Here is a 21,680-nt window from a genome sequence, read left to right on the forward strand (position 1 = left end):
GAAATTGGTGCTGATTCATGGTTTTAAAAGGTCACCGTGGGACTTCCGTGGTGGCGCAGTGGTTAAGAATCCGCCTGCCAACGCAGGGGACATGGTTCGAGCCCTGGTCCGGGAAGATCCCACATGCTGCGGAGCAACTAAGCCCGTGCGCCACAACTACTGAGCCCACGTGCCACAACTACTGAAGTCCATGCCTACAGCCCGTGCTCTGCAACAAGAGGAACCACTGCAATGAGAAGCCCGCACTCACTGCAACTAGAGAAAGCCCGTGTGCAGCAACAAAGACCCAACACAGCCAATAAAAAAATAAATAGATAAATAAAATTTATTAAAAAAAAAGATCACTGTGACTGCTCCATGGAGAATGCATTTTAAGGAGGAAAGAGCGGGAGCTGGGAGACCCTTCAGGAGACTCTGCCTCTACTGGGTGATGATGGTGCATTGGACCGGGGAGAAGAGGGGCACACAGAGGATCCAGGGTGATTCCCCAAAGTTTCTGGAAGGGAAAACACTTTCTCTCTTCTCCTTTCCCCCTCCCCTTTATTCCTTCCTTTCTTCCCTTATTCACTGGTTTTGTTTGTCCCGGCCCTGGCTTAACTCCCTGATCCTGCTCTTCTGCTGGCCTCCAGGCCAGGTTTTCATTGCTTGAGGTCCAGACCTGGCTTTTGTTGCTGGTCGGGGCTGGAGCTGGGGGAGAGGGAGGTGCTGGATTCTAAGGTCAGAGAAGGAGAGGAGGAAGGGGGGCCCCCACCACAGCTGGCCTTCCTCTGGAATCATCCTTTGTGTGGCCTTCTGAATGTATTGGGTCTTTCTCCCCTTCAGCTATTGTAACTTCACCTATCATTCCAGGCTCCAGAAAGGGGCAAAAGATGCAAACTTGTCTGTTTCATATTTCGCCAAAGACTAGCTACATTTCAAGTAAAAATTCCAGACAAGAGTGAGAAAAGGGTCAGTGGCTGGCACTCATCCCTTCAATCCTAAGCTTGTAGTAGTTCTGTTTGGATCGTGATTCCAACCAAGACATTTCTTTGTCATTCCCAAGGTTCAGGAAGGATGGTAAATATGGTAAAAAATGGTAAATATCCCAGAGAAATAATGTATGGAGGAAGGAAAAAAGGGAGGAAGGAAGGAAGGGGAAAGGAAAGGAGAGAGGGAGAGAGAGAGAAGGAGAGAAAAAGAGAGTAAGAGCAAGTTTTCCCACAATAATATCTGAGCAAAAATTTACTGCTTTATTTTCTTAATCTAATGGTGACCAAACCCCACCAGCACAGACATAAAGCAGAACTAGTCTGAGAGCCAGTACTGATTCATATCTGGGAGAGAGGGAGGCAGTGACTTAGCAGGAAAAAAAAACCCAACAAGATGAGAACAAAACCAAAACCACTCTGACTTGGATTTGATAATGACTCTGTAATGGCTGGTGTTGAGAGCCCAGGAGGGCAGGGCTGCCAGCGTCTCCCCACCTTTGCAGCCCTGTGTTTCGTAGAGGATGGTCCGAGGCCAGCGTTCACTGCCTGTACAAGGGAAAAAGGAAGGAGCCAAGAGCACCTCTCTGGGCCCCATTACCTCATGTTTAAGGGAAGAGGTTGGACCAAATGAGCTCAAAGGTCTCTTTCAGCTTCAACACCGTGTTCCCACACCTTTTCTGTTTTCTCTCTCCTGCTTCACTCACACATTTCTCTGTAGCCAGCACTGTTCTAAAAACTTTCGTCCTTTTCCTTGCCTCTCTTCTGTGCTTCAGGCATTGACCAGGGTTCCAGCAGTTTCCGACTTCTGATGTTGGCAGCTTATTATATTTAGACCTTGGGGGAGACAGATAAATAAAACAGTTTGCTTGGTGGGTCAGAATCATGTACACTAAGATCTTCATATTAGTATATAATCAAGTACCAGAGAAAAGATCTGTGAAATTTAGATTTTTAATATTGGTTCCAAAAATGCAGCAGACTGTGATTATCACATCAAGCTTCCTTCTCCATGAAGCCACAGAAAGTTGCTTTCAAAGACAATGGCTACCAAGTTCTGTGTGGTTTGGAGACTGGCAGCTGGCCAGGGAAATGGCTCCCTCCCCACCATTTACAGAACTCAGGGTAACTGCGTATGTGTTACTACATAAATGAATCAATCCTCTATTGCCTGACCAGGCCTACTCCTTATTTACATCTTGAAAAAAAAGAGAATAGAAAGAAAAAGCGAAATAGAGTATTAGTCAGGGAAGGTATTATCCTACCAAGCCATTTCAGCCACTGAGGATTTTTGTTTTTCCACAGACATGAAGGATGGTGGTATTTGGGGATAGATCAGAAAAGGATTATCCAAATATTTCTCAAATGTCCTCCTTATTTTTCAGATTATAAATGAAGTAGAGAGGTACCATACATGGAGATAACAGCCTTCCGACACTTTGTCGCTAGATGAACCAGTTAGAATACCTTTGTCTACAAGGAACAGGAAATCCATTTATATTTGGCTTTAACAATATCTTTATTTATTTAACATTAAAACCATAATTTTAACATAAAAACTCTGTGGGTTCAGAGGCTCAGATGTGTCATCAGGGACACAGTTTTTCTCTATCTTTCTACTCTGATTTATTTTCTGAAGCCAGATGCCCTCAAGGTACCAAAATGGTTGCCATTGTTCCAGGCAGCACACTGTGATGACAGTATATGGCAGAAAAAGGAATGTCACTTTCTGTCTTATGTTCTATCTGAAGAGAGAGGAAGAACCTCCCAGAAGCCTTGCCACTGACTCCCTCATTTTCGTTGGTCGTAACGGCATTATATGCACACACCCTCCTAGATCCTTTACTAGGTAAGGGAATGAGACCACCATGATTGGCTTAGACCTGTGTTGTCTAGTAGAAATATGTAAGCCACATATATAATTTTAAATTCTCTAGCAGTCCTATTAAAAAAGAAACAGGTGATATTAGTCCTAATAATATATTTTATTGACCCCAATATATCTAAAATATTATTTCAACATACAATTAATACAACAAATGAATAATGTTATATATTACACTTTTTTTAGGAAGAAGTTTTTGAAATCTAGTGTATATTTTACACTCACAGCACATCTCAATTTGGATTGGCCACATTTCGAGTGAGTAAGAGCCACATGTGGCCCATGGCTACTGCATTGGACAGTGAGGGTCTAGATCTAACAAGATTTATTGTGTGGGTGCTGGGAACGGGTCCAGCCTCCCCTGAAGTCAGAGCCCCTCAAAGGAGGGTGAACAAAGTTGGGGTCCTCTTAGCAAGGAGGACGAAGGGAAACGGCCACTGGGGTGGCAGCTAACCTCATGTCTCCAGACTGCACCTCTTCCCATGGCCTCTTGTTTGGAGAAAGGTACTCCCACCTACTTAGTCACCAAGAGAAATATGGAATCATTCTGGACTCCTGTCTTTCCCTCATTCCTTCGACACAACCACTCAGTGAGTTCTAGCAATTCGACCTCCTACATGTCTCTTGAACATGTCTTCTCCTCTCCATCCCCTTTGCCATGGCCATGATTCAGGACCCTCTATCAGAATCCCACCTGGATCTGATCACGTCACTGACTTCTGTAAGGCTCCTCAGTGGCCCCCAAGCTTTCAGAACACAGTTCAGACCCTGTAGCACAGCACATATCAGCATGTGTGGCCTTATTCTCACAAGTACTCTCCGCTCCAGCCCTGCAGTGCCAGAATTCTTGGAATGTCTTTGCTCTTTGATGCCTTCATCCTTTTTCACATATGATTCCCTGTCTTTAGATCACCCTCTCCCTTCTCCTTCTTCCTCTCCCTCTTCCAGGGTCCTCTTCTTGGGAGTCTTCCTTACCCCTCCCCATCCAGGTAGGATTAAGCACCACAAAGCCATGCTCATTTTCTGCTCTAGCACATGTCAAACTGAATTGTGCTCGCTGTGCCCTTTTTCCATTAGATGGTGAGCTCCTTGAGTGCAGGGGCTGTGCTTTGATTTCTAGAACTCCACTGCATAGTACACGGTGCCCACCTGGCACACAGGGAATGCCTAGTAGGCCACCTGGCAAAGTAAAGCCTCCACGTCTATTGAATGGATGGATGGATGGATGAGTGGAGGAATTCTATTCTCCTTCCCAGTCTTTCCTCATCCATGATTGGAAAGCAGCCCTTTCCATCTTCCTCTTGCCTTTGGGAACCATATCATTTTCCAAGGGCTGCCAAAACAAAGTACCACAAACTGAGCAGCTCAAACAACATAAATGTATTGTCTTACAGTGCTGGAGGTTAGAAGTCCAAAATCAAGGTGTCAGCATGGTTGGTTCCCTCTGAGGGCTGTGAGGGACAGTCTGTTCCGTGCCTCTTTCCTCACTTCTGGTAGCCTCAGTCATCCCTTGGCTTGTAGATGGCCACCTTTTCCCAGTCTTCAATATCATATTCCCTCTGTAGATGTCTGTGTGTCCAAAATTTCTCTTCTTATAAGAACACCAGGCAAATTGGATTAGGGCCCACCCTCATGACCTTATCTTAACCTGATCATCTGCAAAGATCTTATTTCTAAATAAAGTCACATTCACAGGTGCTGGGGGTTGGGACTTCAACATCTGTTGGTGGGACACAACTTAACCCATAACAAGAGTCACAGGTGAAGGCAGGTGTATTTATTTTTTATTGCTGTGTAACAAATTACCACAAATTTAGCAACTTAAAACAATACATACTTTTATCTCGCAGTTTCCATGGGTCAGGAGTCCAGGCATGGCTTAGCTGGGCCCCCTGCTTGTTCTCACAGGCTCTAATAAAAGTGTTGGTGGATGTGTTCTCATTTGGGAGGCTCGGGGAAAGAATCTGCTGCAAGCTCATTTGGGTTGTTGTCACGATTCACTTCCTTGTGGTTGCAGGACTGAGGGCCCTGGCTTCTTACTGGCTGGCACCTGGAGGTTGTCTGCAGTTCCCTGCCCGTGGTCCTCTCTGTAGGCAGTTCACAATGGGGAAGTTTGCTTCTTCAAGGCTGGCTGGAGAGAGTCTCTCTGTGGCTCCAGATGGAGTTACTCACTCTCTTATGCTCTCTTTCTCACTCTCTCTCCTCTTTCCAGTCATGGGAGGGACATATTCTATTACCCTATTCAATTGATCATAAGCAAGTCACAGGTGCCTCCCACCCTCAAGAGGAGGGGATTATATGGGGAAGTGACTAATTGAGGTCACCTTAGAGTGTGTCTGCCACAGTAGGTGTGTTTCTTTCTTGGTCTCCCCAACTTGCCCATAGAAGCTTTACTCAGCTTTATTTCAGGCTTCAGATTCTAGAAAATCTAAGGAATAGGGGGAGGAAAGGGGTCATGTTCAAGAGAATCCAGTGGCCCCAAAGGAGAGCATAATTAAAAAAAATTAAACTCTCATTAAATTGATTTTAATTTAATATTAAATGATATGAAGTATTTAAATGCATTCAAATTGCATTTATTAAAAAGCATTACTTGATATTGAAATAACTATACAGACATAATAATGACAACAGCTGATATCGAGGGCTGACCATGCGCCGAGCACCATTCCAACACAACTTAGCATATGGTACTCATTTCATCCCCAGAATTGGCCTGTTATTCCCATTTTACAGATGATGATACCGACATATAGAGGGGCCAGTGGAATGCCCTAAAGTCACACTGCAGTAGCAGCTAGTAGCCATGAGGTTCAAACCTCTGACCCCTAAAGGCTGCTTCATGGCACAGCCCACATACTTAACTATTAAGCTTGATTGGTTGCCCCTGGAATGGTGTTTCTCAAAGGGGTGATGTGAACCTGCCAGCATTTGCCACTGTGATTCTCTTTTCCTTAATCTATGACTGATCTACTCTTCATGAATGATGCCCTCATTCAGTCAAACTATAGAAAAAAGTATAAACAACTTACAAGGCAAAAGGGCCTAGTTTGTATTTAGATATTTGTCAGCTGGTCTTAGAGAAATTCAAATGGTTCTCTACAGTGAGACATCTTTAGTTTTAACTTTATCCAACGTCAACTTTCCTGCCTTGTTTTGCCTCTGTCCACTCAAATTTGGAAATATTTAAGAGTACTGTCAGTCATACCACTCAGGAGTCTAAATCTCTGTGAACATATAAGAATATTTTATTTCATTTTAGAAAAATGAAGACAAGAAGCAAACATTGGAAGGCATAATTTCCACAAGGATGTTTGTGACACTGGAATTTTTCGAGAGCACTTTGTATTTATGAAGTATGTGTAATGGTCACATAGGTGGCTGAAGATTCATTGATACCCAGAAGATAAACCACAGGAAGAGAGGTCAGGAACATCTCTATGCGGGCCTACTTTCCCCAGGCCCTGGGTATCTTACCTGGAAATTTGTGCTTTGACTCAGATCCTAGTTCTAAGTGTGAAATCTCACAATAAAAGAAATTAATCATTAAAATTCTATGTGAAGTTCTAGTCTTTTTAAAAAATCATTATTATTTATTTATTTATTTTTGGCTGTGTTGGGTCTTCATTTCTGTGCGAGGGCTTTCTCTAGTTGTGGCAAGCGGAGGCCACTCTTCATCGTGGTGTGCGGGTCTCTCACTATCGCGGCCTCTCTTGTTGCGGAGCACAGGCTCCAGATGCGCAGGCTCAGTAGTTGTGGCTCACACAACTACTAGTTGCTCCTAGTTGCCTAGTTGCTCCGCAGCATGTGGGATCTTCCCGGATCAGGGATCGAACCCATGACCCCTGCATTGGCAGGTGGATTCTTAACCACTGTGTCACCAGGGAAGCCCGAGTCTATTAACATCTTACATATTGTGGCTACAGTGATATAATTCAGGATCTTCTTAAGAATGGGAAACTTTTGCAAGAAAAAAATATTTTTTTCTCTATCTAGTGACTGGGAACTTTCTATTTTCAATCTGATGAGGTGTCATTTGAGGTGCTATGAGCTTTACATACTCATTTACACATCCCCTGACAATTAAAACGAAAAATGTAGAGGAATTAATCAAAACACAAGGTTGATTTTTTTTTCTTCTTCTGAATGTCAGCTTTGAAAAACTCTTACTGCTAAAGGCCAGAATAAATGTTAATGATTCAAAAGAAGGAAGAAAGAGTTGACACATTCATTAATTAGGTTGTATTTGTAGCTCTACTGTGAAAAACACTTGTTAGCTTGAGTGATATCCTTAACTTGTCACAAGTTTTTTCTCTCCAAATGCAAATATCTTTTTCTTTTTGCTAATTTTGAAAAGTGATATATTACACTCTTTCTCAATCCTCCCAGAGTTTCAGAATCACCTTGAGAAGTAGTAAACCTAGTAGTAGATTACTAGTCCCAGAGTTTCTGATTTAGTAGGTCTGTAGTGGGACCTGAGGTTCTGGATTTCTAATAATACAGAATGATAGAGCTCCAAATGATACAAAAGAACATAAAGGAGAAGGTTATGGGTCACTTAGAATACTATCCCTAAAGACAAACGTTGTTAACTGTTTGGTGTACGTTCTTTTGATACACTCCTGGGGCAGACACTGCCAGGTACCTGGTCTGTACCATTGACTGCATTCAAAACAACAACAGTGTCCAACTGAAAATCAAATCACACAGCCTCCCTTGCAGCTAATCATGTCACAACAGTAATGGACACAATTTTGGCAGTGAAGTATAAGCAGAAGTGTACATGGGGAGGACCTTCTGGAAACACTGTCATCTTCCTGGTTAGAAAAAGAAAGATTCAGCTGGTCTATGCTTTTTGTACTTTGCCTTTCCTTCTTCACGCTGCCTGGAGCTTAGATGTGAAGCCTGGAAGGACAGCTGTCATCTTGTGACCTTACATGGAGGATGATGGTCTGGGGAGATGGAAGGTGGTTGGTTCTTTGAGCAGCTGCACCAGCTCTATACTGCCTACCCTTTGCATGTGAGAAAAATACTTTCCACGTCAATTCAACGATACCTTCTACATTTGTTTTAATGTCTACATAGTACTTCACTGTTTGGATTTACTATAACTGAATTTTTTAAACCAATCCTTCATTGATAGATATTCAAGTTCTAATTTTTCCTTGTACATATGAAAAAGAACACAGTTCCTGAGGTTTGTTCTGGGAAGAGGAAGACTTGATCATTTTCTGCCCCTTCTGCTCACAAAGATTGTCTGAAGTGTGTTCCCTTCCTGTCCCAGGATGATCAACTACAGGAACAGGGAAATATGCACCTGCAGTATATGGTCTTGCTTTTTTGGCTGGAATAAGGAAATCCCAATAATTGGGATATCTAAATATCTAAAAATTGTGATATACCTGAATTAGGGGAGATGTGGAGGGGGGAAGGGTAAAATGATAAAATTCTGGGTCATTTTAAGAACAGTGTGTGTGTCCCTTGTAAATTCAGTCCAGACAAGTTTAGTCCCTTTTCACAATCTGGCATAAAGAGGTCAGAAGGATAGGCCTCCTGGCAACATCCAATCTTATCTCTCACAGGAGCAAATACTTGTACAAGAAGACACACATCCATCCCCAAAACCAATTTTCAGAGATAGTTTAGTCTAAACCCATATAGAAAGGAATTATAATTAAAAAATTCTCCAATAACATGATATTACTTAAAATGAATCCAATTTCCCTCCCTAAACACACCACTTAATCGAACAGCATTCAGAGTTAATGGCAACCTCACAGGGTGTTGTTTTAAACCAATGAGTGGGTATTGCTTTACATTTGGATAAAGGGATCATTTTGGTAATTTTTACCCAAACAAAGGAAGCAGGCTACAAAGGCAAATTGATCTTTTCTTCAGAGAAAAGTTTTGTCAGCAGTTAAATAGATAAAATGAAATTTCTTCAGTTTCAAAACATTTTAAGCCCCACTGGGCACCCCAGTAAACTTATAACCTTTTCTTTTTCACTTTGGCTTCTATAAACTCAAACCAAACTTGAATCCCTCTTTTGAATAATCATATGAGACTTTGTGACACAAGATTCTGTAGACTAATTAGCCCTTAACTACATGTAAGGAAAAATTTTGAGACTTTCAAATGGGCAAAAGCGATTACTGGATATCCTTTCAAAGGAACACTAAAACCTCTGGGATTATCTGATCCTATAGGAATGTATATCCCTGTTTATCTTTGACTAGGCTTATTTTACAACTCCTTAAAAATTTATAGAAAACTGATAGGAATGTGAATAATTCTTGTCCATAAAAATATAAATAGTTTGTCTGTAGAATGTAATTGATTCTTGCTCTATGGAGAAACCACTTTTTGCAAATTCATTTCAACAGTTTTTATTGCATTTGTAGTTTGTAGTTCTTTGACTTCTCCTTTGAACCAGCTGTAATATCTTACTGGTTCCCTCATTTAATTAATCTTTGACATGTGTCATTTTATATTTTTATAGGAGTCATGATTTTACCTTTTTTGGAAAATCATTTTTTAAGCTACATCAAACTACACAAACTTTCTTTTCACTTATTTTTATTTCATTTCAAAAATAAAATGTACTTTCTAAATTATAAAAGTAATACATATTATTTATTAAAAAATTGGATAATATAGAAAAGAATCCCGAAAGAAATTAGAATCATCTATAATCATACTAGCCACATATAACCGCTATTAATATTTGAATTATTTCCCTCTATTCTTTCTTTTTTTAAGTTAAAATTTAATTTTTATCAAAGTAACAGATATATGTGATTTTAAAAAGTCAAATAGTACTAAATGAAAAACTAGAAATTTCCTGTTTTGTCTCTCCCCAGCCCACCAGTCCCACTTCTCAGAGGAAATCACCTTCAGCTCTTTTAGCTGCATCCCCAGGTGTTTATCTCCATGTTTAGAAATAACTTGTTCTGCTTGCTATTTCTTTAATTGTCAGTTTTATATATGAACTATTGACTTTAACATCTTGGTAAATGAGGACTGAGCTCTCTCTCTCCACTCTAGTCTTACCCCTTCCCTTCTCCCTATTTCCCTAATTCAGTAATATCACAATTTTTAGTTAGCATTTACATCATTTTGCCTATACAAATCTTATTTGCTTCTGAGCAAGCAATGATTATGACTATGACTATGTCCCCTTTCTTGTATGAATGACTATGACTTGTCCCCTTTTTTTTTCCTGGAGTTGAAAGCTGCTTATTCTTTTGAATCTGCCTGATTTTCTGTTTTTACATTCCCTCCCTTCAGTGAAAAATTAATCAGTAGTCAATCTAAGAAAGAAACAGAAAATTTCATTTGAGCCAACTTGAGGATTATAACCCGGGAGACAGTCTTTCAGAAAGCTCTGAGGACTGTTCCACCTGTTTGAGGTCAAGGCACAGTTATATAAGTTTTCGAGACAAAGGGTAATACATCAAAGTAACATATTGACAGTTTACATAGTCCAACAAGGCAAGTAGTGGATTATTCTGACCCCTTACAGGATTGAGAAAGGAATGTTATCTCCTAAGGAGTTACCTTGCTGGCGCCAGGAGAAAATTGTGTGTGTGTGTGTGAGTGTGTGTGAGTGTGTGTGTGTGTGTGTGTGTGTGTGTGCGTGTGTGTGTGTGTGTGTATGAATTCCTATGTCTTCTAAGGGGATCTAGTTAATGTGTAATGCAGAGGAAGGGGTTAGTGGCTCAAATGGGCAGAGAGAGATTTTATGTTTAAAAATTATTTTGTCCTGCCTAAAAAAATTTTTATTTCATCAACCACTCCCCTGAATGCTCTGTCTCTACTGCATGCTTATCAATAATATTTTCTATATACTCAGTTATAGCAATTCAATTTTTTCCCCTTGGGGTCTGTCTTCTAGAGCCCATATATACGGAAGGATTCTTGTTATCTCTATTTTAGAGATGGAGAATGGAGGCAAAAGAGGTCAAGTAACTTACCCAAAGTCACACAATTAATAAGTTGGGTTACATGTCCAGGTAGCTGTCTCCAGAGTTTATACTCTTAACTACACTACGTTACCTGCAGTGTCATTCTCTTTCCAATATTTTCTATGTGGCCTGTATTGTCTTTCTGGGAAAATTTAGGTCTCCTCTTTAGTTCTGGAGGTCTCAAATCGCAGAATGATGAGCCTTGGTTGTGAGCATTTCATTTGTCGTGCTAGGTTTTCAGTGGATCATTATTACCTGGAGACATGTTTCCTTCAGTTCCAGAAAAATTTCCTTGATAATTATTATTACTGTTATTATTGCTATTTGATAATTTTCTTTCCTCCATTTCTCTTATTACTATTTGGCAACTCCTATTATGCAGATGTTAGAATTCCAAATTGATCCTTTTCTTTTCTCATCTCTTTATTTCCTTATCTCTTCTTTCCTATTTTCTAACTCTTCAACACTTTGTTCTACTTTCTAAAAGATTTTCTTGTCTTTATCTTTTAATGTTTTGAATGAGTTTTAATTTGTTATATTTTTAATTGCCAAGAAGCCTTACTTATTCTCCAGTTGTTTTCTTTCTATCAAATTCTGTTCTTAATCTCCCTGAGGATATTAATTACTGATTTTTAAAAAATGGTTTTTGGTTCCTTTCATTTTCTCTGTTTCCTCCTGGTGCCTTTGTTTATTCATGTCATGTCCAGCTTTCATAGGTTTTCTTCTAGTGTCTGATTGTCCTTTTGTATTTAAGAGTGAGATGTTAAAAGCTCACTTGAGTTCTATAAACACGGGCAAGAATTGGTGACTGGTAGGAATCACTACAGTATAGCCAGGAATGAAGACAATCTTTTGTTGGGGAAACTTAAATATCATCACAAGATATTCCCCTGATGCTGTTTGGGTCTCCAAGTGTAGAATCTTCCAGCCTCCTGTCTTTGTATTTATATTTCCAGTTGCAGGTGTTCTAAGATCTGGGTAGGGGAAGGGGACTGATAGTTCACAGGGCCTATGGGCTTTCACTAATATCCCTGGTTTTAGCTCTGTGCCTATCCCCTATCCCAGCCCTCTGATAAGCCTGGTGTCCTCTGAGTTGGGCCTTTCCATCTCGATCTCTCCAAAAATAAATCTCCTGGTTCTTTTAGGAGGCTGCTTGGGAAACATGGTCATCTGGCTGTGTGGGGTGGGGAAGAGGCCCAGTGCCTCTGAATCCAGACTGTAAACCCACGTCTGTGTCGAGCATCTCGCCTGACCCCTGCCTTCCCCGGCATCTGGCACCTCCCAGTACAGGGTCTCTGGAATGCTGTGGAGTGATAAAATGCCTCACATTTTATTGGCCTTGAGTTGTAACTTCATTCTTTTCTGCCAGGTCAGTTCCCTCTCCTCTCTCTGCTATCTACCCTCCATCTCCTATCGACTGTTGTCTTCCCTGGAGCTTCTTTCTGCACATGGATAAATAACTTTTTATTTTCACTTAATTAATTTAGTGAGGTTTTAGGAGGATGAATAGATAACTGTGTGTGTTCCGTCTGCTGAGAATTCCCCCATGCTTTCTTCATTTCCCTTTTTGTTATGGGTTGAATTGTATCCCCTCAAAATTCGTGTGTTGAAGTCCTAACCCTCAGTACCTCTGAATGTGATCTTATTTGGAAATAAGGTCATTGCAGATGTAATCAGTTAAGATGAAGTCATATTAGAGTAAGGTGGGTCCCTAATCCAATATGATTGATGTCCTTATATAAAAGGGGAAATTTGGAAACAGACATGCACACCAGAAGAATGCCATGTGAAGATGGAATTATGCTGTCAAAAGCAAAGGGGCTACCAGAAATAAGGAGAGAAGCCTGGAACAGACACTTCCCAAGCTCCTTCAGAAGGAACCAACCTTGCCAAAACCTGATCTCGTACTTCTAGCCTCTGGAGCTGAAAGACAAGAAATTTCTGTTATTTAAGCCACCTAACTGGTGGTACTTTGTTATGGCGGCCCGCAGAAACTAGAACACTTTAAATATCTTATTTGATGTATGTATCTTATAGGTCACCACAAATCTTTTGTGGAAGGTGGGGAAAAAATAAATTAAAAAAAGATTGAGGCTTTGATTACATCCACCAGCAGTTTCTGTTCCTAGCTGGAGAGCGTGCCAGGTAGTGTGTCAACTGTTTCATAGGTTAGCATGGTTCCTGGAACAAACTGTGTTCAATATATTTTAATTGCCGTTGGTGGTAGTATTGTTATTATAATTAATGTATTTGGTAGTTTTCAATTTCTTTCAAAATTTAATTTAGAGAATTGTTATAACTTCTCTGAAGGGACTATTTCATTCAACAAATATTTGAGTCTCTGGGACAAGCAGGCACTGGGCTAGATTCTTGACTATGGGAAAGGGAACTTGGGACAAATACAAATCGGGTGTGGTTCTTTCTCTTAAAAGGCTAATAAATAGCATTGTTTTCTTGTTGGTTTTGTTAAGGGCCTCAACCTCATCCTGGGCTGGGTGAGAGGTTTTATGGAGACAATACAAATCAGAAAACGATTGCATGTTGCCATTTTCTCTGCTAAAGCACCCCTCAAAAGGAGAAGGTCTGGTACACTTAGACATAGAAGGTCACACTAAAAATTCCTACATTAGAGCTGCTGTATGGTACCTAACAACTGTACACATTGGTTATTGGTGATTTCTTAATGCGTCTTTGAAACCAGCTCAGTGGTTGGGACACTTCCACAGGCAGTAATACTGGAAGCACAGGCTCTTTAGGGCAATTGTTAGGGGCAGTCTTACGAAGGCTTACTACAGTGGTGACCATCCTCTCCCCACTCAGTGGGTCTCCCCTCTGGATGGCAGCCCCCGCCCCTCTGTGAGCTGTGGGTTTAGCCAGGCAGAATTTGGGTGGCAGGAACGTGTTGTGTGCCAGATGCGCTCCAGTCCTTTGCTGGGCAGCTGAGGCCATTTGCATAGGCCTGTGCTATTTATGACTGCATATTTGCTCCAAAGAACCATCTCATTTTCTGACTGCAGCTGCCCACACTGGTCTGGCTGCCGCTGGGGTTTTCCAGCAGGCCAGCACGCTGCCACGTCACTTCAGAGCGTTGGTCATGTGTCCTCTGCGGTTCTTCTGCTCTCCCAGTGTACCCAGGTTGCACCCTCGGCCCATTCATTCGTTTAACCACTATGCAATGATCACCTACTGTGTGCTAGACACTGTTCGAAGCCCCGGAACTACTAAGACAAATGAGGTGCAATTCCTCCCCGAGTAGCTTGCAGCCTGCTGGCGGCGGGGAGAAGGGGGCAGGGTTGGGGGAGAGTGGAGAGTGGTAGACGGTTTATTGTGCAGTTTCTTGGCCGCAGGTGTTAGTCTCTACTATCTCTTTCCTCCACTTTAGAGCCAGATCCTTTGCGGAAACCTGTCACCCTGAGAGCTTCTTTTTGTCTTTCCATTCATTGTCAGACTTTACAATGTGATGACACCTAGTCATTAAGAACAGTGGGGCTCCAGCCTAGACTAGGGTCATCCTGGTAAGATCATGAGTCACTCACCTGCTCTCCTCCCCCACCGAGGAGTCCAGTGCCTTTCCCCGGGTTTCACTTATCTTTTGACTGCAGGTATGTGGTGTTTGACCCAGTAAAACGCCTGTTTTTCTCCATAGATGGTGCCTGCTCTGCCCTGGAAGCCTTGATTTCATACTGATTTTCCTTCTTTCTGAAGAAGAACCCAGTCATTTCCAGGTCAACATGGTCTCTCCCCTCTCATGATCATTCATTTGGCAGGTGTCCTGGTTTCTCTTGTGGCATCCTTCATATTGATGTCTTGTAGTGTTATTTTTGTTGTATCTTAATTTCACTTTCTATGTAGATCATGCGTGATCCTTGTTCTCAGAGCTAATAACATCTGCAACCCCTTCTTGTTGAATCTGCTAGGACTGGGATTAGGTTTTTTCCTTTTCTTTTTAGTTAATTGGGTAGTGTGTCGGGTCTGGCTTGTGAATCCTCAGATCCATTCCTTGCCCTTCCCTGCTCTGCATCACAGGAGGCTGATCTCTGCAGGCTGAATTTCCTAGGATCCTGTGTCAGCTGGTTTCTGGCTGGGTTAGGTCAATGGAAGGCATCATGGTGGGAGAAAGGGAGAAGCCACGGTATTTCTTCTGTCCTTCCCTGAATCCATAGATTCTTCTCTGATGGCAGCTATGGCAGCTCCTCCATGGCTCCAGTCCTCAATGGACAGGCCCACTGTGGTTCCAGCTTCCACAGGGTGATCTGGCTTCTGGCTTCTGCTAACACCACCTCCTCTTTTTGACCCTCCATTCCAGGGATAGTAGTAACTTCCTTCTGCTCCTAATTTCTGAGTTGCCTCACTACCTCTTAGTAGCTACTCAGCATTTTTGTTTCTTGAGAAGTCAGAATACTCCGAGTGCTTTCTGTTTCTTGGTTGGACCATGGCTGGTATGGTTATTCCTTCCTCTTTCTTTTCCTCCCTTCCTTCCTTCTTTCCATCTTTCCTTCTTTCACTCCTTCCTGCCTTCCCTTCTGGAAGTGGTAGAAATCATCAGGAGATTGTTCTGGGGTCTTGTGCCACAAATTGTCTTCCCAGGTGTGACTACTACTCTTTGAATCCTCCATCCTTCTTTGTCTCTCCCAACACCATCAGCAAAACATGAAGGAAACAGATGTCTATGGGTTGTTCCGGGAACCTATCAGTTTTATATTGCTTAGACGAGCACCTATACTTGACACTCTGTAATCCAAATATACAGTTGAAATTTTTGGACACAATCCATTTGTAAATGACCAACTTGCTGGGATAACAACAATCACAAGTCTGCTTTTTGGAGAACTGTTGATTATTAAAATTGGAGAGATTGTTGTGCTCTTCCTGGCTGGGTTCATTTCACCCGGGACTGACATTAAAGGAAGTGTATTGTTCACAGTACAGATACAGGCTCTTCACTGCATCTATCTGTTGGGGATGAACTAGAGCATTAAAGTCAACAAAAAGACAATATTATTTCTTTAAAGGTAACTATCCTTTTGGAAATGGTACTTAATTTTTTTTTTTTTTTTTTTTTTTTTTGTGGTACGCGGGCCTCTCACTATTGTGGCCTCTCCCGTTGCGGAGCACAGGCTCTGGATGCGCAGGCTCAGCAGCCATGGCTTACGGGCCCAGCCGCTCTGCGGCATGTGGGATCTTCCCAGACCGGGGCACGAACCCGTGTCCCCTGCATCGGCAGGCGGACTCTCAACCACTGCGCCACCAGGGAAGTCCCTTAATTTTTTTTTAATGTCACTGAATTGCTACTGTCATCAGTAGCGGATCTGACCTCTGGGACCTCCTCTCCTCCATACTAGTAGTCATTCCTGTGAAATGCCACCTCCTTGATTGTACTGAGTTGTGATGAGTTACATTGCATCACTCAAAGAGTAGGTGAGAAATGAAACAAACATTACAGATACCATACTTTTATTCAGGTAGAAGAGTTGGTATTATGTTTTCTTCTGAGTATTGATTATTCTCCATCTCATGGCAATTTCTACGTCTGTCTTTGAAAAGAAATAAAGCAACATAATGAGAGGGAAATGATAAGTTGTAAATGTTGATCCCTTCATAGACATTGGGATGGATTACATTCTGACATATTTGTCATAAATACGGATATGGAAGACTGCCCATTGCAAGAGTCACCCATGTGTCTGCCAAAACAAATGTAAGCACTATTTAAGATGTCTGTCTTTAGAAAGTGCAGAAACATACCAGTTTTTAAAAATTGAGTTTTAAAGATTATAATCAAACCCTCTGATTTATTCTTCCTATCCCGTCAAAAGGGAATCATTTCTTACACAGTTGTCCTAGCATTTAGGGCTTGGAAGAGACATGACATTTACTGTGCTATGCTGAGGTAAGACCAACGGGAGAGGGTATAATGTTGCCTAGGGGTTTTATTAAAGAAGTTGCGTAGCTTGGAAAGTGAGCCAGAAATCCACACTCCAAGGTAATTTCATAATGATCACAGCAGGAATTTTTGTGGTAATTTTGCATAGATAACTTTCATACCTAATTTTTAGTGCTTCTGCACATGTGGTCCACATGTTTATCCCAAAGTGGTTTTTTGCCTCCAGCTGGAACATGCTCAGAAGGGACCTGTGACATTTTCACATTCACAAGCTAAAAGGACCTGTATCTATTCCTCAGTGTCCCTTTACTTCTGTGTCATTTTCTGTTCTGTTGCCATTTCACAGGAATAGGTTGAAAGGTGCCCTTAAGGTGATCTTCATGGCTCCCAGTCAAGTGCAGAAAGCCAATGTAAAGACAGAGGCCAATTGTTGGAAAAGGTCATTGCTGCTTTCATCAGCTGACACATGAACCAAGGAACAGGTACCATATCAATGAAAAAAAAAGCCACGGGCAAAATCAGCCCGCTGCATCTTCAGTTCCGTATCCTGGGCAGGCTGGAGACCAGTCTTCCTTCTAATGAGAGAGATGGAGATAGTATTTGCTTTGGCTGGAGTAGGCTTTTTTTAAAAAAAAACAAAAAACGAAAAAACCCCAGGATAAAAATAGGTGGAACAGGAAGGCACGCATGCCTTATTGAAGGAAAGTATGCTGGTTGCTGAAATTTAGGGCTTTGTTTTTAAAGACTAACTTATCTTAATGGAAATACTACTCTTAGAGAGGTAATGAGGTCAGAGTCAACTGCAGTTACTGTGCATGCAGCCCTTGAGGGTAAACCATCCAATAATGATGGGCTGTGAGGTTGCTGAGCTTTGCTGAGCCTGTTCTAGACTCGTACTATTACCAGATGTCTCTAGATCCCAGCTGCAGCCCACCCTCTTACTCATACCTCCATAGAGTCCCCTAGTGTAACTGAGATCACAGAGATGCCCACCGGCGCTTCTTTGACCAAGCAGGCTTCACTAAAGATCTTTGGAAGGACTGGTTGCTCGGGGTTTTTTCTATTGCATTATAGATTTCAGTGAGAGGAAGTGTACATGAGCCAGCAAATTGGAGCCAAGCAGCAGATGTAATTTAAAACATTCGTAAAACAAACAAACCCACTACACACACACACACACACACACACACACACCCCCCACACACACAGATGTGTGTGTTTAAATATGTAGAAAGACTTAGCCCTCTAGACAACTGGAGTTTGCAACTGAAAAATGATATGTGTGTGAGGATTTGGGGGGTGACATTCTATTTAGTTCTTCTTTGAGTGACTTTAATTTTCCACTGTTCAAAAAGAAGATCTATGTGTTTTGTAATAGCACGCACCCTTCACAGTACTAGCACAGCACTTGCTCATCCTTTTGCAAGAAGAGTGTTTATCATTAATAATTAGCTAAGTTAGATGATTTCGCTACCTGGGTTTTGGCCCTGGTTCTGCCAGCAGGCAGTGGCTCTGTAAGCTTGTCCAGATTGCTTAACCTTTCTTGACCTTGATTTCCTGCTCTACAACATAGGGGATTAAAGCAGATCGGTGATTCTCAAACTGTTGGCCCCAGCCCATTAGTGAATCATGAAATCAATCTAGCGAGTTGTGATCAGAATTAAAAAATATATATATATATAATAGCATAGAAAATATTAGGGTGCATTGCATGTCATATGACTAAATATTGTTTCCAAAAAAGCTTTTTAGTTAAACTTATGTTTATATAGTTATGTGTGTACACATAAACTATAGTTTATATAAACTATATAAACCTATGTTTATATAGTTATGTGTGTACAATGTTGCAATGAGAGGTGCAATGCTTCACCTCTTACTATGAGGTGAAGTCGAAGAAGTTTGAAAACACTGAGATAGATTATCTCTAGGGTTAAAACCTAAGATTCCCTGAAACAGGCACTCCTGGTCATACTAGTATGCATACTAGTATATATCAAAGTGCTTCAAGCTTGGTTGAGAAAATGGGACTAGAAGAGCTTGTGCAGCTCTCCCCTTGGTCGGGGTAAGCCTTTGGCCTACCGAGAAGAGGACTCTCCAGAGAGAGTACACGTTGGTGGCTATCACCATTACTGGCCAAGATCAGGGAGAAAAGCAAGCAGTATTCCAAGGCATCCAGACTGTGTTGTCAGGATATTGTTGAGATCCCAGTAGGAAATGCCTCTCAGCCCCTTCTCACGCCTCTCTTCATTCCCTCTCCGCGTTCCGAAGAGTGTGCAGGAGGGAGAATAGATCACGGGTATTTTTAGACAGTCTCAGGCACAAGAGAAAAGCACCGTTCCATTTTTCCCTCTTGTTTTCGTGGAACGCCCAAGATAGAAGACCAGGTCCAAAACAGTGAGAGGTCACTGAATAGCTGACAACCAGCAGGGCACACACTTGAAAATCATGTCTTGTCTCTAAAAAAATCTCTCTCATGCAAAATGTTGACCGGGTTCCATTTATTCTGGAAGACATTTGGTCTTTACAGGAAAACTTTCACTATTGTTAACAAGATAGTGTTATATCTCGCAATTGAACTAAGCAATGAAAAATATTGTTGTTGACGGATCCCTCTCCTATTTTGTGGTGGAAGTGTGGGCACAGGAATAGGGAAGATGAGTGTCCTCTCTGCCCTAATTTTTCTCCGGAACTTTATAAAAATACATAGTTGGTGTTATCCCATCTTTCTCTGACTCTCCCAGAGGAATGGGTGTCTTTTTCTAATTCATACAAAGGTGCCCTATGGGCTAGCAGTGATCCTGGATGTAAATTATTGATCTCAAAACACTGTGATAGGTGCTCTAGAGAGATTTGTGAAAGTGTTACTGAAGCATAAAGGAGAAAGCAACTGAATGGTGCCTGGTAATTCAAAAGAAAGTTGGAATTCCAGGCGGGAAGAGCAGAACACTGGAGCAGCTGTGTTCTGCCTAGTGTGAAAGGCTTTCCGCCACTGGTTGGAGTGTTGATGTCATTGAATCTTGCAATCAAAATCCCATCAGTGGGTAGAAATAAGCCTGAGGATCAGTGCCAGCTCCAATAGTGCAACTCATACTTAATATGCAAAATTGAATCCAGAGCAGAGTTATCCCTGCTGTATAGGTTAGTAAATTTGAATGCAGCTACATTTATAATGCCCTTATCAGCTTTTGATTTAACAAGAGATTCCTTGATCCTGAGTACATCAAACACTTTAGTGTGGCATTGACAGTGTATGGGGAAATAAAATTATAAGAGGTGAATCATTCTGGAAGCTTAAATGAGGTTGTAACATATTCTTCTTCCTTTCCCTCTTCTTTCATTTTTTTAGAGAAACAAGCTTTCTGACTAGTTCTGAACCTTTTAGAAAGTACCGTATGATTCTGTAGCCAATAGTTTAAAGGATATTGCTTAAAAAGTCACATGTACTCTTCATATGATCTTTGGTGAAAGTGACTTTTCTCCAGAAAGATAATCAAATTACTTTAAGAGGTATATCTGGTTGTTGGTGGTTGAGGTATTCAAAGAAAGAAAAACTCATTGTTTGATAATATTACTCCATATTCTCTGTTTTACATAACAATGCTTCACATATTTGTCTAAAGATTATTTCTTTAAAAAATAAAAAAATCCCCGCAAAGAATGTCAGGCTACACTATATGTCTGAAAGCAAAAGTCCCTTTTTTCCCTGCTTTGTTGAGGGATGGGTTCAGAACGTCCTTGACAGTTTTAACACCCATTGGGTAATTCTATAACACTTTGCCAGATATTCATCACACTGTTACATGAAAAAGTACTGGAAAAGTTGTTTTATGTAAGTTTGTTCTTCACTCTCTTCATTTATATCATCCAATCTAGCTACATTTATTCATTCATTCAACAGACATTTATAGATTGCCTACAATATGTGTGTATTGGCCTCTGGCGACACAGCAATAAAAGACAAGTCCCCACCCTCAGGCGGCTTACAGTTTTGGGAGAGTGGGGAGAAAAAACATTGAGTAAACATATATTGTTAGATGATCAGAAGAAAGGTAAGAGAGGTGGGAAGCCCGAGTGTGGAGGTGGGTATGTTATTTCATAGAGTTCCAGGCATTCTTCCAGAAGGGTGGCTATATCATTATTTTATCACTAAAGGAGAAGAAAAGCTCTTTGGAGCAGAGAGAAACAGAGAAGAGGAAAGTTATAAAGGCCAGGAAAAGGGCGCTTGTCCAGACCTCTTAGCCCCAACGGAAATCTGAACAGGAAATGAGGTATCCAGTAGCCTGAAAATCAGGGGAGAGGGTTCTAAGACCTTAGAATTGGCGTCTCCTTTTACACGTCTGTGCTCTATGGCTTTCCTGAGTCCTTGGAGTTTCTGAGGTCTCCCAGAAAGAAGGGCTTCTAGAAAAACAGTCTCTCTTATGTTAGAGCAGGAGGAACTGAATTGAGGGGAGGGAACAAAACAAGAGTAACCAACTGGGGTGCCCAGTAAGGGTCACCATGCTTTGTAGGATTGCAAGCAACTGAAGATAAGACTCTGCAAGATACCCCAGCTAAGAGAACTGATCCCCCAAATCTCTCTTCCCTTGAAAAGAAAACTCCTGAGAACCTGGAGAAAAGGAAGAACAATTCTATTAGGAATGTACTATATTTCCACAGACACAAAATTGAGAGATTTAAAGAGAGGTTGAGGGTACTTGTATGTGTGGTTTTTGTCAGGGTGGGAGGTTGATCTTCAAAAGGTGCTGTTAAGGAGGCTTATATTAGGAAGCACATGGTAGATTCCACTTTATAAGATCAGCATCTGAGGGGTAACATCCATACTGATTATGAAGTTTAAAGACTAGAGGCTGAGTTTTTTCTATGGTGTTAGAAAAGTTAAATCGTTTGAGATTTGTAACAGAATTTCCCAGTGATTTGTAAACGCAAGATAACACCTGACGCCATTTGATCAAAGTTGTTTGAATTTAGGGGGAACTTTT

At 41.4% G+C, this 21,680-nt stretch overlaps 1 long non-coding RNA gene across 1 annotated transcript in view; it reads right to left on the minus strand.

The window, feature by feature from the left end:
* Nucleotides 1-1,208: 1,208 nt before the first annotated feature.
* The window catches only part of LOC125965384 (uncharacterized), a 45,355-nt gene continuing 24,883 nt past the window's right edge, over nt 1,209-21,680 (minus strand). Inside the window, exon 2 of the long non-coding RNA XR_007479197.1 lies at nt 1,209-1,802. This is a non-coding gene — a long non-coding RNA (uncharacterized LOC125965384). The remainder of the gene's footprint in view (nt 1,803-21,680) is intronic.

Source organism: Orcinus orca, chromosome 9 (assembly GCF_937001465.1).
Source record: "Orcinus orca chromosome 9, mOrcOrc1.1, whole genome shotgun sequence".
Classification (NCBI taxonomy): domain Eukaryota; kingdom Metazoa; phylum Chordata; class Mammalia; order Artiodactyla; family Delphinidae; genus Orcinus; species Orcinus orca.